At 29.3% G+C, this 17,048-nt stretch overlaps 1 protein-coding gene across 1 annotated transcript in view; it reads right to left on the bottom strand.

Moving 5' to 3' along the window:
• Nucleotides 1-17,048, bottom strand: part of LOC122503056 (fructose-1,6-bisphosphatase 1) — a 234,278-nt gene that overhangs the window by 46,845 nt on the left and 170,385 nt on the right. The gene's annotated exons all lie outside the window — the stretch shown is intronic.

The raw sequence follows: 17,048 nt of genomic DNA, 5'->3' as shown, positions 1-17,048 counted from the left end.
ACTTAGAGGCATAACGGGGGCGGTGCGTACAACTCCCACTGCTGCCCTTGGTGCCCTCTTGAGGCTAGCCAAGGGTAGCCCCTTACACCTTACAATTAAAGCAGCGGCGGTTAAGGCTGCCCTGCGGTTGAGTGGTCCTGTGGGCTGCAGGGAGGTGGGCAGATGGCGTCTCCCAAAGAAATTGGTGAGAATCCCCCTTCTAAGTATGATTAGGGACAGAACTGTCCCTTTGTATCTCTTCGACAAAAAGTATAGGATTAATATACCTAGTAGAAAAGATTGGATAAATGGACTGACAAGTATTCCAGCTGACGGTGAAGTCTGGTACACAGATGGATCAAAAGGCGGGAATGGAGTCGGTGCAGGAATCTATCATGTAACCTCCCAAGTGGGACACTCCTTTAAGTTAGGGACCACTGTTACTGTGTTACAAGCCGAAATTGTGGCAATATTTTATGGTGCTGTTGAAGCCTTGAAAAATTGTCACAACAAAGATATTTTTATCCTTTCGGATAGCAAGGCGGCCATTTTTCCTTGAAACGATACGTATCAACATCACGGCTGGTCGGTGATTGTCATGAATCACTTAACAAACTAGCTGAAACGAACCGCGTTACCCTCCTGTGGATCCCTGGTCACAGTGGATTCGCGGGAAACGATAGGGCGGATGAGCTAGCCAAAGAAGGGGCTAGAAAACAACTTATTGGACCTGAACCTCCCATTGGTGTTTCCAACAAATGCTTGACACTGGAAATTAAACAGTGGATAGCTGCGGAACACCAAAGGGAATGGCAGGTAACTAAGGGCTGTAGACAAGCCAAGGTACTCATGGGAAGTAGTATTAACCCTATGAGGAAAGCGGAATTCCGCAAATTAAATAGAAAAGAGGCAAAGATCATAACGGGGCTATTAACTGGCCATGGTGATCTGCGCTATCATAGGCACAAAATGGGGATCCTAGATGACCCGAAGTGCCGTAGGTGTGGAGAGGAATATGAAACCCCGATACACATCTTGTGTCACTGCCCTGCACTTGTGAAGGAGCGGGAACACATTACGGGCTACTTCTTTCTGGGGGAGACCGTTATCGCTACCAGAAACCTGGCCGAAGTCCTCCTGTTGTGGAAAGGACTTCGGATATAGGGGTGGTTATGGGGAACGTAAAGGGATTACCCAAGCGTTAGTGGCGTTGACCTGCAAGGTCCTAGGTCCACAACCCTCTTCTTAATAATAATAATAATAATAAAAATACCTAAATTGATAACATGTTTTGCTAAAATCGTAGGGTGGCTTTTTCACCCCACCAGGTGGTGCAAAAAAGCCACTTACAGTGCTTTCGTAAAACTCTTATAACTTAGTCCTTTTATGAGATAAAAAATATTTTCGTCAAGAATTTTCAAGCTTAGTAACTAAACTTTCCATAACAATTGGAAATTTGAGAAAAAAATTTTAAGTACAGATTTTACATCATCAAAAGTAAAAATGTGGCTTTTTTACCCCACTCTACCCTAACATTTATAATTAAATGTATACAACTTCATGTTAAAATTCTAATGTAATATTGCTATTTTTAAAATTATAATTCCTTGATATACGTAAATTTTATAAAATATAAGAACAATGTCTAACAAAGGAGAAACTGTTAATTCGACTACACCCTCAACCCCCTACAACCCCCTTCAATAATTTTTGATAATTAATATTTAATTTTCAATTTATCAAAAATCGGTCCGTTTTATTTTAAAAAAATTATTGCAGGGGGTAGTAGGGGGTTGAGGGTGTGAAGGATTTGATTTTGGTAGTCTTTTTTTTTTGGTAGCGGGAAAATGGCCGACGAAAAAAATTTTTCATGGTCATATTCGGTTTCAGCGACCCCAAAAACATGGGGATAGGGGGGTGTAACCTCTGGGTTTTGACTTTTTTATTTTTTTGTGTGCCTGTGTTATTTGACAATGGTATTGAATATTATTTACCCCTCTATTATTGCGAAATTAATATCTATCCTATCTCTCAAAAATAATAAACAAAAACAATTACAAATTGCATTATTCTATAGAAAAATTATAGAAAAATTTTAGAAAGATTATATTAATAACTATAGAAAAATTAAAAAGTGAGTATAAAAATTGTAATAAAATTAAGAATATAAATTTATTGGCAAAAAAATTATTTTAATGCCAAAATGCAGACGAAAATCGACTCGAGTTCCAGGAAAAATAAAATTGCAAATGAATATATAAATAAGATCTTTTCTTGTTTTGTTAGAAACTTCACGCTTTCAAGCGGATTTTTAAGATTAAAAGTCGATTTTCGGCTGCATTTTGGCAGAAAATTCTACACAATTTCTATAATATTGGAGATTACTGATTTGTCTTTTTTTAAATTAATCCTTGGAGTTTTGCGCATCAATACATGGTAATTTAATCTTTTAAAAATATTGCGAACATTCTTCAATTTACAATTGTTTAAAAGAATTTTCAATAACAATTATAAATTTTCATTTTCGAATCACAGAAAATTGATTGAGAATAATTTTTTTTTCAATCATTAGAGGATTGAAACTAATGTAATTTGTAAAAAAGTAGCTTTTAGTGTCAGAAATTTGACAAAAAAAGGAGTAAATAGTATAGATTTTAGTACGTCAGTGCGAAGCCTGCTTTTTTTATATATTGAACGTTTCCAAAAAAATATTACTTTTTAAAATATTACTGTTTTTAATATAAAAAAAATACCATTAATCATAAAATAAAAATTGGAATAATTTTTCTAAACTTCCGTAATATTTGAAACTTTGTAAGAAGTCTTATCATTTCTAGAAGTATGAACGTGAATTCAGAAAAACTTTTACGTTATATAATTTAAAAAATTAATTAAATATGAAATTCATATTAGAAAATTATATTCAATATTACAATTGTTACCCTCACAGCATCGGGATATTCAGGATATTCCAGAGACGTCCTGGGGATATCGATTTGTTTTCGGAAGTTTGGATATCCCTGGAATATCCTCTGGATATCCATGGACGTCCCTAGGATATCCCAGAGATATCCAAACTTCCGAAAACAAATCGATATCCCCAGGACGTCTCTGGGATATCTTGAATATCCCGGTGCTGTGAGGGTAATAAATTATATTTTATTAGTCTTCAAGAAAACTTAAGTACTTTCTAAATTTAAAATAAAGGCAATTAATTTATAATTAGGTAAGTAAAATTAACTATAATACAACAAAGAATTCTTAATCTCGTTATTCAATTAAAATACATAATTCTATAAAAATAAAGATCTTTTGAAAATATGAAGAAATCTTATTATTAAATTAAAGCAATTATTAAATTATTCCAAAGAAAAAATATAAATAAAAACGATTTAAAAATAAAATGTTTCATAAATTAGTTCTTAAAAAAAATTTCCACATTTCTTTAAACAATAATAATAATATTTATTATTATTATTAATATAAAATAAAAACAGCAACTTACTTAAAAAATGTTATCCGCAATTGATATAGAACAATTAATTAATTTCCATTTAATTAACCATTCACTTAAATTTATTTTCACTATACGGAGCGAAATTGACAATAAATTGAAGTCACTTTACAAATTTCTACACCAAGAACACCTAGCTCCATCTCTCGAACAAACTTTTCACTTTCCTCAAATATGACAAATGTGGGGCTTTTTTCCAGTGGCGCATTTGACCGGTGGCGCATTTGTCCAGTGGCGCATTTGAGAACTTACCGCACATTCAAATACTTTTTAGTGGATTTAATAAATCTGGTCATTGGATTTGTACTTATTATGATGGAATAAGCCTTTACATTTTTGATAGTCTTAATAAAAAATGTTTAAATAATGATCAAAGAGATTATTTAATTAGATTATATCCTTTTGAACCACCAGTAGTTTTCACAACTGTTGATCAACAACCAGAATACAGTCTTTTTTATGGAGTATATGCAATAGCATTTGCAACACCGTTGCTTTCTTATATTCTGCCCCACTCTGTCAATTACTATTGTTGTAATATTAGAAATCATTTAATGTTAATGTTCGAAAACAATAGTTTATGTAAATTTTCCTCTGTACAACGTTCTAATAGTAGATCTTGCATAGTTGTGTATGACTGAAATTACCTTTTAAATGAAAAAGATATTTAACTTCAGTATGGAGAATCAAACTTTTCTAAAAACTCTATTAAAAAAGAAATTTCTTTCTCGAGAATAATAAATGAAGAAAATATTGCATCAACAACACTTAAACAAAGTAGGGCTGAAATTCAAAAAAGTTATCGTGAGAGGCAAAAATTAAAACGTACAATTGATAACGTAAATTATTTAGTAAAAAACACACTTCAACTAAGAAAAAACTTCAAGTCGAATCCAAAATAGAATATGCTGAGAACCTTAAATTAAAAAATAAAAATTGTGATAGGGAGCGTTCACAAATGATGTCACGCTTTTGGGGATAGGGGGGGTCTCTACTAAACGTGACACAATGTATTTTTCTCATGTAAAATTGCAAAAATTGCGTGACATCATTTGTGAATACTCGATGTCAAAGAAATTATTGTGAAGGAGTATTAAAGCATCAAATTCAAAATGAGTTGAATGTTGAAAATTATTTAGGTCCGATAAATAATTACTGCCCACATTGTCAAGATAAACATTTTAAAGATGACAAAGTTACTCGTAAAAAAGTTAGTTTTAATGACTGCTGTAGTCATGGAGGTGTTGTGTTAACATTAATACAATATCTAGATGAATTAAGGCTTTTGTTAGAAGGGTTTCATAAAAAATCAGGTCATTTTAAAAAGAATATAAGGCTGTATAATAAATCTTTTTTTGCATCTTTAAATGCTAATGTAATTAATTTTAATGACAGAAGAAGAGGACCATTCTGTTACAAAATTCAAGGTCAAATTTACTATTAAATTTAAAAGTAACGAAAATTTGTACGCATACGTTTTAAAATCGTATGAAAATATTATGAGAAATTCTAATGCATACACAAAATCTTACATGATGATGCCAGAGGTAATTCAAATAGAAGCTGAATTAGCAAGACAAAAAAATGAAGGAATTCCTGAGTTACAACTATTGCTCACGTTAAAAAAGGCTTTGATAAAATTAGATACAATTTTCAAAGTTTTAATGAAGTTGCTGCAATTTTTAATACAAACTCTGAAGGAGAAACACCAAAATCTTATGTAACGGTTTATAATAAATCTACAAATGAATTGAAATTGGTTAGTAATTTAGATCCGAATGTTGAACCATGGATTTATCCCATATTTTATCCACTTGGAAATAAGGGTTATAATATTATTATGATTCGTAGTGATAGTGTTACAGAAGTAGAAACTATACTATTTCTAGGTCTGCCTACATTAAATACAAAATTGCTGTAAGAGATAAAGAATTTAATCAATTTTTATATGAAGTTAGATTGTTTCAACAATAGGTGGTTGACAATTATGTAAAAATATAAAAAGATAGATTAAGATTTTGTGCAAATAATCAAGCTCAATTGAGAAGTAAAAAATATAAAGGACTGATGGATTATTTACACAATCATGAGTTGGAAAATGATGTATGCGTGGGAAAAACGCTTATATTGCCTTCTACTTTTATAGGATCACCTCACAATATGAGGTAACAATATCAGGATTCGATGGCTATTGTTGCTTGTCATGGTAGACCAGATTTATTTATCATAATGAATTTATCATAATCCAAATTGGAAAGAGATACAGGAAAATTTATTCCCCTTTCAAACTGCTGCTGATAGACCTGATATAGTAACTAGGGTTTTCGCATTAAAAGTTAAACATTTACTTAAACCTATTGTTGATAATAAATTATTTAGAGAAGTCAAATCTTATGTTTATGTTATTGAATTTCAAAAGCGGGGATTGCCTCACATTCATTCGTTAGTTATATTGAAAGAAAATTCTAAAATATTAACAGTTGAAAGTGTTGATCGTTATATTTCTGCAAAATTTTCTGATAAAAATATCAATCCTATTTTACATAAAATAATAATGCAAAATAATATTCACGGACCTTGTTGAGATTGGTGTTTAATTGATGGGAAATATTCAAAACAATTTCTAAAAAGATACCAAAAAGAAACTACAATTGAAGAAAATTGCTATGTTCATTGTCGTCAAAGAAATAATAATAAAGCGTATGAACAACCAAATAGATTTATTGTTGATAATTCTAATGTTGTTCCGTATTGCCCTAAACTTTTAGAAATATTTAATTGCCATATTAATGTAGAAATAGTTTCGAGTATCAAGTCTGTTAAATATTTATATAAATATATTCTCAAAGGGCATGATGATGCATCTATTGTTATCACAAATTCGAATGGTGAGGTAACTGTTAATCATAATGAAATACATCATTATGAAGAAAATAGATATGTTGGTCCAGTTGAGGCAGTTTGGAGAATTCTAAGTAAACCTTTAGAGAAAAAGAGTCATAGCGTTAATCGCTTACCTATACATTTGCCAAATGAACAGAATGTTATTATTTGAGAAGAAAAAGATAGTAACGGCATTTCTTTCGATTTAAATACTAAACTTTTGGATTATTTTAAAATTAACCAACGAGATAGTAATGCTGAAAAGTTTTATTATTTAGATATACCAGAGCATTATACATGGGTAACAAAATCTCTTGAATGGAAATAAAGAATTCGTAAAGTAAAAGTACAGGGAAGAATGTATTCAGTTAATCCACATCAATTGGATATATTTCATCTTAGATTATTGTTGCTTACAGTGAAAGGAGCAACTTCTTTTGAAAGTTTAAGAACAGTTAATGGAGTTGTTCATGAATCTTTTACAACTGCTTGTTTGGCATTAGGACTTGTAGAAGGTGATAGTGAGTGGATTAGGACAATCGAAGAAGCTGCATTATGGATGATGCCTCATTCACTTCGCCAATTATTCAAAAGAATTTTAATTTATTGGCATCCTGTACATCCGGATAAACTATGGGAACAATTTAAGGGTCAAATGTCAAAAGATTATTAAAAAATAAACGATATTGAAGCTGAACAAAGGGCTTGTAGAAATATTAAAACAATGTTATTTAACAAAGGATATAATTTAACTGACTTTCAGGGGTTATTAGATATACAAATTTTTACTGATCAAGTTATTGATAGAAATATTGCAGAACATATTAACATAGGAGATCAGAATTATGCTAAATTAAATGTAAAACAAAAACTTGTTGTTGATTATGTATACATTGCGCTATGTCAATTGTTAAGAAGTAAAGGAATAAATGTTTGCAACATATAAACTGTTCATAAAGTTTTAGGCTTACCCGTTCCATTATACAGTGATTGATCTTCAAACATTAAAATTCAATCGAAAGAAGGCCTCTTTTTAAAAAATATAGATGTTTTTATTTGGGATGAAGCACCAATGGCTCCAAAATATGCTTTAGATATTATGGATTATCTATTAAGAGATATAATGAATTCCAACGAACTTTTTGGTTCGTTGGTTAATTTTCGACAAACTTTACCCATTAAAGAACGGGGTAGTAGATCATAAATAGTAAATTTATCAATAAAAAATAGTAAACTATGGAAATATTTCAAAAAATGCACATTAACAGATACTATGAGAGCTTTACCACAAGAAACGGAATTTGTAGATTTTTGAACTTAAAGTTGGCAATGGTGAATTAAATGATGCAGATGATAATGTTATATTACCAGAACATATTATTCAAAAAGGGAATAGGTAGGGTAATGTTACATTGAGTGGACCGCCACTTTAAGTGGACCACCTGAGCTTTTAAGTTATCTGACAGGGGAAACATGAAATAAATAAAACGAATAGCAGCACCGCACCTAGAAACCGTAAGAAATTAAGTTCCGCGATAAACATGTACGTTATTGTTTGATGTAACGCATTTTTAAGAATACAAACCAAAAAAGAAGTCGCTCTTACAATAAGTAAAGTGATTCAGAAGTGTAAAAGTAGTGTAAACTTTAAGTTTTAAAAGGTAACTTATTTTTTTCCTACTACTTAGGACATTGAAATTGATTGTCTTAGTTTAATTAAGTGATAATTTTGAATAAAAAAAAAATTGTGGTGGCTGCTATAAAAAGTTGTATTTCACTATGAGTGGACCATTGTTTATAACCATGAGAGGACTGCCTGTTTTTTATATTTTTAATGTCAGTTTACCATTTTTAAGGAAATAAATTGACAATAAATTTGTTTGAAACTATGTTTTATGTTCTTTATTAATTTTTTGTGATATTGATGTGATATGTGCCAAAATTATTAAAAGTGGTTTCACTTGTGAACATTGCGACACAATCATGGTCTGAAGCTGCATAAGCATATATTTTGTTTTAATATATCAGAAATATTAAATAAATTAAAGAAAATAGATTAACTTTTACAATTTTTTAGGAGTGGTTTACTCAAGGTTACACTTTTTTCATTCCTTAAAAACTAGCTATTTTTTTAAAGTCAATTGTTTTTTCCAAATAAAAATAAAACAAAGCTATTATGGTGTAAACACTTACCTAGGGATCTAAACTAAAGCATGGAATAGAAACCTCCGATTAATTTGCTTTCATAAAGAATTTTTTCGAAAAAAAGCTTAGGCGGTCCACTCAAGGTGACATTACCCTACACAAAATTTAAAATAAAATTTAATCTTTTAAAGACAATTTAACCCTTCTAGAAAAGATCGATTGACCACGATTCAAAACGATAAAAAGTTATCAACTCTCCAATCGTTTACAATTGTCGCCAATTGGGATACAGTTTAACACGATTCAGAACAATTGGGAGCTAATCGTTTTCAATTGTCGGCAATTGTAAGATATTTAACACGATTAAGAACGATTCAAAGCTAATCGTTTTCAATTGTCGCCAATTGGGGTATATTTAACACGATTCAGAACAATTGAGAGTTAAGAAGTGTTATTCTGTAGGGAGTATGCGCAGTATCAAGTGTGCATTGTCATGTATCTGATCATCTGTTTTTATTCTGTGTTTCTTAAAAAATAAAAAGTTAAATATTATTGAGTTTTCAGTGAGTATTGTGTCTTACAAGTTGTGAAAAATTTTGCCATGCAGTTTTATACGAACAGTTCGATTTGTAAGTTTAAGTGTGAAAAAGAGTGTCAATATTTAGGTTATATAATAAGAATACATTTTTTATAGGTTAGTTGATAAGTGTCAAAGTGGATATGAAGAATTATTGTGCACTGTAAAAACTAAATTCTTAAAGTATTTACAACTTAAACGTGTTTTTTCTTACATTCGACTCATTTTTGGGGTTAAAAAATTAAGGAAATTTCCTTATAGGTCTTGAAATCAATTTTCAATTCAGAATTTTAGTCAATATATGGACTAATGGTAGGTTGTTTTTGTTAATCAAAAAGAGTGTTGTAACCTGTGTTCTTGTTAAAGTCAGTGAATAATAAAAAAATTTCAGAAAAACTGTAAACAAGTTGAAATTATTATTTCTTTTATACAAAAACCTACTATTTTTTGACAGTCAATAAATAACTCTCAAAGAAGGTGCAAGGAATTTTCATTGACTTTTTTGAATCTCTCATGCAAGACTCTATAACAAAGAGTATAACATTAATTCGCTATTTCAATAAAAATATTTATGGAATTTAATTCAATTTCATATTTTGTTTATTACGGATATTTTCCTTGCGAGTTTTTACGTTGAAGGAGGTTGTTTACAGGTATGCAGACATTTAGAAAAAATATTAATTTGACATTAAAGGATTTTTTAATATTATTGTTACTCGTATCTTCTGGAAGAACAAATATTAATTTTGAAGAAAAAAATTTGAAACTTACAAAAATTGTTTTTATCCCACATGCACAAAAACGGCGCTTTCTGATAGCAGCCGACAGGGAGGAAAGTCATTCATTTCTTCGACCGTATGAAATTGGCGGCCGTGTTCTCCCAAGGGCAAGAAAATTAGCTGTTCACATGCATTTTTCTTGCCCAAGGGAGAAATCGGCCGCCATTTTCATACAAATCGAACAAGTGAATGACTTTTACTCCCTGTCGTCTGCTATCTGAAATCGCCGCTTTTGTGCATTAGGAATAAAAAATATCGTAAGTAACACGAGAATAAAGGCAGCCAATTTCTTTACGATGATTTTTGTGACACTCGTTCCGGTCTCGGGGCGCCTACGGCGCCCTCGACCTCCACTCGTGTCACAAAAATCACCGTAAAGAAATGGCTGCGTTTCTCCTCTTGTTGCTTAATATACTATTATTTAGTCATTTTGCATATGATCAAAGTTTTCTTCATATTAAAAATATGCCTATTTGTTTTAAAAAAGTGATTTAATTTTAAAACATTTTTTAAACAAATAAAAATATTTTTAAAACGGTGTATTTGTTTATAAATCTGAGCGGTCAAGTCATAGAGAACCATTTTCTGAAAAAAATAAGCCATCATTGACTTAAATCGAATTAGTTTTGAAAAAGTTTAACGTTTTAATATGAAGAAAACTTTCTCTCTAAATTTTAATCAGTTAAAAATAACTGATTTAGAAGCAAAGTCAGTCACTAATTCAAATAGTAATATTTCTACGTACTGACAATTAGTTAAAAATAACTAAAGTTTCAGTAAATTTTTTTTTGACTGATTCAATAAGTCAAGTTTAACCAAATTTTCAGTTATTTTTTACTGAAAATCAGTTGTTTTTAACTGATTCAGAAGCAAAAAGTCAGTCACTGATTGTCAGTTAAAACCACTATGTTTATATTAAGAGAGTTGATCATATGCAAAATGACTAAACAATTTTTGTAAGTTTCAAATTTTTTTCTTGAAAATTAATATTTGTTCTTCCAGAAGATACGAATAACAATAATATTAAAAAATTCTTAAATGTCAATTCAGTATTTTTTCTGAAGGTCTGCATACCTGTAAACAACCTCCTTAATACAGGCAATTAATTAATGGGTGATCAAATTTAAAATGACATTTTCATGTCCTGCCCAAAAATCTGGAATACTAGTTCATATATAAAAGTTTTTGAAGTCAATTAATTTTCTTAATCACTCCTTCTACTTAAATTAATAATTCTTAGTCGCTAGAAATTTTTTGAAAAAATTTGGCAGAAGAATTAGAAGCAAAATGTCAGTGGTGTCCCTTGTCCGCACTTAAGAAATCAGAACTTTACCTAATAATAAAAATTTTGATTCTCACATTTTTAGTACCAGAAAAATTATTTTGTACAGCTAAGAGTCTATATTTTTATATAGTAATTGTGCTAGCAGAATAATTTTGATCCAGTGCTCGAAAAAAAATCAAAATCGCCTGTCCGTAAGTTTCATATTTTTAAGTAATTATCGCAAATTTTCAATATCATGTCTGATATTTAAATAACCTAGTGCAGATAATTGCCTTATTAAGCGTTAATAGTATTGGTGATATGTATAGCTTCTTAAAGAAAAAACATTACAATATTCTATCACATCTATAACTTGTACGGTTGGTGGCAGAAAGCAAGTAACACTTTGTCGAGCACACCATGTCAGTGGTGTCCCCATCAAAAAATTGTTCATAATATTAATATTTTTTTAATTTTATTGTATCTCGTTTTCAGTTATTACACGTACTTTAAAAACCGCACCGACTTGAACTTAAAAATAAAGTCTTTCTTTTTCGAAATTGAGAAATGAAGCAAAATGTCAGTGGTGTCCCTTGTCAGTGGTGTCCCCTCAAAATTCTGTTTCTTGCAGCTTATTATTTTATTTTTAATAAATTTGTGTTAAATTTACTCCTTATATGCAGTTAATAAAGATTTGATACTGGATTGTAATTTATAAGCTGATTTTATTCTCACTATTCAAAAAAAATTATCAGTGAAATCTTTCAAAAATGTCAGTGGTGTCCCTCAATGTTCATATGTCTTTTTGGTCTTCAAAAGTATATTAATTTATGGCAGAACTTATTACAAATATTTTTTAAGTTATGTTGAAACATTCATTATTGTAATTTGAAATATTTTAACTTTTTAAAGTTGCAAGAATTTATTTGAGAAAAGAATAAACAAAAACAGAAAGTTTCTTATCATTTCTGCCTATCGTTTTTCACCTGGTGAAAATTAAAATTTGCTTCCACCTGCTCGACCACTATTATTTTTGTCCATCATATATTCTAGTCAACCAAAATAAAAGTAAATTAAGTTAAGTTCAAAATCCAACATCGAAAAATCAAAGTTAGTAGGATCAAAAATGACATTTTAAATTTAATCACCCTAATATTCATAATATTTCATACAATTATACTGAATTTTACATCAGTTTTTTAAAAATTTAGTATTTTTACATTAAAATTAATAATATATTTCATTTATTTAAAAATAAGAATAATTTAATTCATTTTATTTTTTCAGGTCTACCCTTTTGGCTGAATAAATAACAGTGTCATAAAGATTATTTTTTTAAACAGAATTTAATTATTAAAATAATATTTGATGTATTTGTCAACAATTATTATTTACAATTTTTTCAATAAACTATAAATACTTAGTTTTTTGCAGCATTATTCAAAGACGAATAAAAAAATTACTTAATTTTTTGCTAAAGTATCTTGTTTTCTTTCTGAGTGACAAATGCATTGATTAATATTTTAATTTTTAGTCCAAAAAGTAATCTTTTAAACAATGTTATTTTTTTAATAACAATGTCAATTAATAAATAACCCTTTTTAAAATTTTCAAATCTCCCACCAAATAGTGCATGCAATGTAGCCGATAGGGCACAATTAAGAACGATTAAAAAGTCAATCGTCCCCAATTGTAAGAACACGATTAAGAAACACGATTGAGGACAATAGACAATTCTTTTGAATTGTTTTCAATTGTTTCCAATCGATTTTTTCTAGAAGGGAAGTATACAAAATTTAAAACAAAATTTAATCCTTTAAAGATAAGATGTTTTTAATAAAAATGTGTGTATCTTTAGAGTAATATTAGAAACTTTTCGGTGTAAAATCATTTCCATTTTCAATAGCAGAAAGAAAGGGGGCGTGCGTTGCGCGCAAAATTAGTGACTAGTAATTCATAAAAGTATTTTGAGATTTTTGAACCTTTTGACTTTTGACAGCTCTATTGGCATCGGAAATGAAAATTTGCAAAAAATGCCCTTCGGCATCTTAAAGTACATGAATGTAGAAATCTTTTAAGCCCTAGAACGTTTCAATCCATCAAACCAATTTTTGTTTAGAGCTCTGTCCGTGTTGACGTGGAATTTCCCTTATTTATATCAAATATGCAATTATTTTTCATAATTAATTATTTTAATTTAGACCAATATCTGTTTAATTGCGTCAAATAATTATTTATGTAGTCCTAATACCAAATTTATAATAAATAAATTAATGTTCTTCCATTTGCATACGTAAAAAACCAAAAAAAATGCCTAGGACCCGTATACCAGGAATTGACTAGGTTTCCTAGTTACGAGAGGAGCCAACTATAGAATCCTGGTCAAAGTAATAAGATTCAAGCATAGTTAAAGTGACCAGGAAAATTAGTCGATGTAATCAGGAAAAAATAGTCAAATTGACTAGGAGAATAATATTAGATTTACACTGTGTATCATAATTATTTGAAATTGCTAATCAAATTTTTATTATCAAATAAAAGAGAAAAACTAATTATTGTATTTGAACATATTTATATTTGACTTTGTATTTATATTCCTTGGAATTAATTTAAACTTATGAAATAAATATTTGACGCAGGGGGGACGCGAACACCTGAACCTAACGAATACGCACTTTGAAACCCGGAACGATAACCACTACACTAAACACGACTTGGTATTTTAATTTTTTAATAGACATTAGATTTTCGAGTCAAAATACAATACTTAATCAGATGATGTTTTATACATTTCGAGTACACAATTTTATACACTTGTCAAAAACTATTTATTTTTAATTATTTATGACATTCAAATGAAAATAAATTTAAATACACAAATTATTGCAAAGGTAAATTTTCAAACACACTGCGCGATTAAAATAGTAAAAATTTTGTCACCACGTGCGTAAAAATTTCGACGATTTATATTGAAACCTAATCAAAAAAAGTCTGAAAGAATTGACTAATATAATGAAATAGTTTACTTTCTAAAACATGGACTATCTATATTTCCAGAGGTTCCGAGAAACCAGCAATTTTGATGTACGTAAGAACTCCATTTTATGTACAAAAAATAGACGCGAGTAATGATAAAAAATCGTTTTACGAAATCACGATAAATGACGCGAAAGATATAGAGGTAAACACTGTCAGAACAGAAGCAGACGCGTGCGCATTATGGAAATAGGCAAAATTACTAAAATCCTAGTCAATTTGACTAGGATTTGCAGGGTTGTTTTTGCCAGGCTTGAATTTGTTGAATCAACCTAGCGATCCTAACCATAATGATTAGGAATCCTTATTACTTTTACTAGATTAAGATTAACTATAGAGTCATAGTTAATAATACCATCGAGATTTTTTTCGGTGAAGTATTAGCACACTAAAAAAGTTATTTGAATGAAATAATTTCATTTAAATAATTTTTTTTATCTATATATTTATTTGATTCAAATAACTTGAATTATGCGAATATACGAGACTTTTTTCATTCAAATAATTTTTTTTATCTATATATTTATTTGATTCAAATAACTTGAATTATGCGAATATACGAAACTTTTTTCTTAGAAAATGCAGGTTGGCAAACTTAGACCAAAAGAATTTAAAAAATTTGAAACAATCTTATAAATGTCTTCGCTGTTTGGAAAAATAATCATATGATTGGCCCAAAATGTTCAGCAAAATCTGGTAGATGAATTTTTATGAAACTTAGTATACAAGGGTTTTTGGGTTCGCTGAATATAAATATGACGTCAAAAAAATTCAAAATGGTGGATCCAATATGTCGGACAAAATTTTTAAATTTTAAACAAATATTATAAACAAAAAAAACAAAGAACAGAAAGTTTAATGTAAAACCTTTGCAGCCTCCACGCGGCACATTCTGGGGTCATAATTCGTTTTATCAACTAATGCAAAGGATATAGAATAGATAATAGAAGATGGAGATATTATTGTTGATCAGAGTCAATATATTGTCATAGATGTTTATTAATTGTCAATGAACTGATCAGTATAAAACTTTGATACAATTATCGAGCTTTCGCCTCTACGAAGTGAGGCCTTTTCAAGAATATAACACTGTTAAAAACACGTGTTCAAAACTTTAAAACAGACATCCTCATTCCACATTTGATGTCAATACATTTATAAAAACATAAATAAAACAAAAACTGAATAAAAACAATTACTGGGACAACTATAAACATCATTAAAAACATGTAAAAACAATTCACATGTTTATTACATAAATAAATCACGTGCTGAAAACACTCATGTCAGAGTGACTCATGTCATGAGTGTTTTCAGCACATGATTTATTTATGTAAAAAACATGTGAATTGTTTTTACATGTTGTTAATGATGTTTATAGTTGTCCCAGTAATTGTTTTTATTCAGTTTTTGTTTTATTTATGTTTTTATAAATGTATTGACATCAAATGTGGAATGAGGATGTCTGTTTTAAAGTTTTGAACACGTGTTTTTAACAGTGTTATATTCTTGAAAAGGCCTCACTTCGTAGAGGCGAAAGCTCGATAATTGTATCAAAGTTTTATACTGATCAGTTCATTGACAATTAATAAACATCTATGACGATATAGAATAGAGTACAAAATTTGATAAAAATCGGGATGAATTTAAAAAATTACGTCCCCCATTTTTAATTCATTATTTTTTATTTTGAAAGACAAATTTAAAGTCAGCGACCAAAAATACTCCTAGATACTGACATTGATAAAAATCCAAATGAATTTTAAAAATTATGTCCACTATTTTGAATTTTAAAAAATGAAGGTCAAATTTGAATTTAGCGACCCGAAAAACCCCTAGATACTGAAATTAATAAAAATCCAAATGAATTTCAAAAAGTATGTCCTCCAATTTGGATCCTGCATTTTGAAGTTTTAAAAATTATGGTCAAACTCGAATTCAGCGACCTGAAAAACCATTAGGTACTGAAATTGATAAAAATCCGAATGAATTTCAAAAATGATGTCCGCCATTTTGAATTTTTTAAAATTAAGGTTAAATTCGAATTCACCGACTCCAAAAACCCTTATACACTAAATGTGACTTAAATTAAAAATAAATTTTCATAAATTTTACTTGTTTTTAAATTGTTATATTATTTAAAAATAATAAATAATCATTTATTTATTACTTAATTAATTTAGGATCATTGAAATCAATAGTGTGTTAATAATGTAAAACAATTTATTTTATAATTTACATAAGAAATTGCATTTATTTTGCGCTAAGAAGTTTACTACCCAACGGTCGTTAACAGGCAACGGGTTAACAGAAAAATAATTTTTAAAATTTAAACATATTTTTTTACTAAATTTTCTTGAAAAATCTACATCATATCATGTTTTATATTTTTTGTAGGATAGTTTTTTGTACAAAAAAATTATTTCAAATTGAATTTTTTGTGTATAACTTTGCCGACCTGTAATTTCTAAGAGAAAATTACACGCTAATGTCTACAAGTAATTCCCATTTTGTAGAAAATAACCTTTAAAGTAAGCCTAAGATCATTAAAAAGTGTTCATGTTTTTAGAAGTTATTTAAATTTTTGTATAACATTGAAAATAATAATTTTTTAAAAATATTCTACACAGAAATAGAATTGGTAAATCTCAATACTCAATAATCTAATTCTTTTCACTTACATTACAATTCAACACTTTTTATGTTGGACATTTTGGGCTTTGGAAATTTTGTATTGTAGAAAAATAATTTTTAGATTGTGTGTAGATTAAAAAATTAAATTTTGAAGTTCTGAATGTTCTTCGCATGCTTTATAGTGATAGAACACTACTGCTCATGCGTTATAGGCTGTTTTCGGCACTCGCCCCGAGT

This window comes from Leptopilina heterotoma, unplaced genomic scaffold, assembly GCF_015476425.1.
Source record: "Leptopilina heterotoma isolate Lh14 unplaced genomic scaffold, ASM1547642v1 Lhet_242, whole genome shotgun sequence".
NCBI lineage: Eukaryota > Metazoa > Arthropoda > Insecta > Hymenoptera > Figitidae > Leptopilina > Leptopilina heterotoma.
Note: the sequence above shows the minus strand (reverse complement) of the source record. Positions and strands in the feature narration are given on the sequence as shown.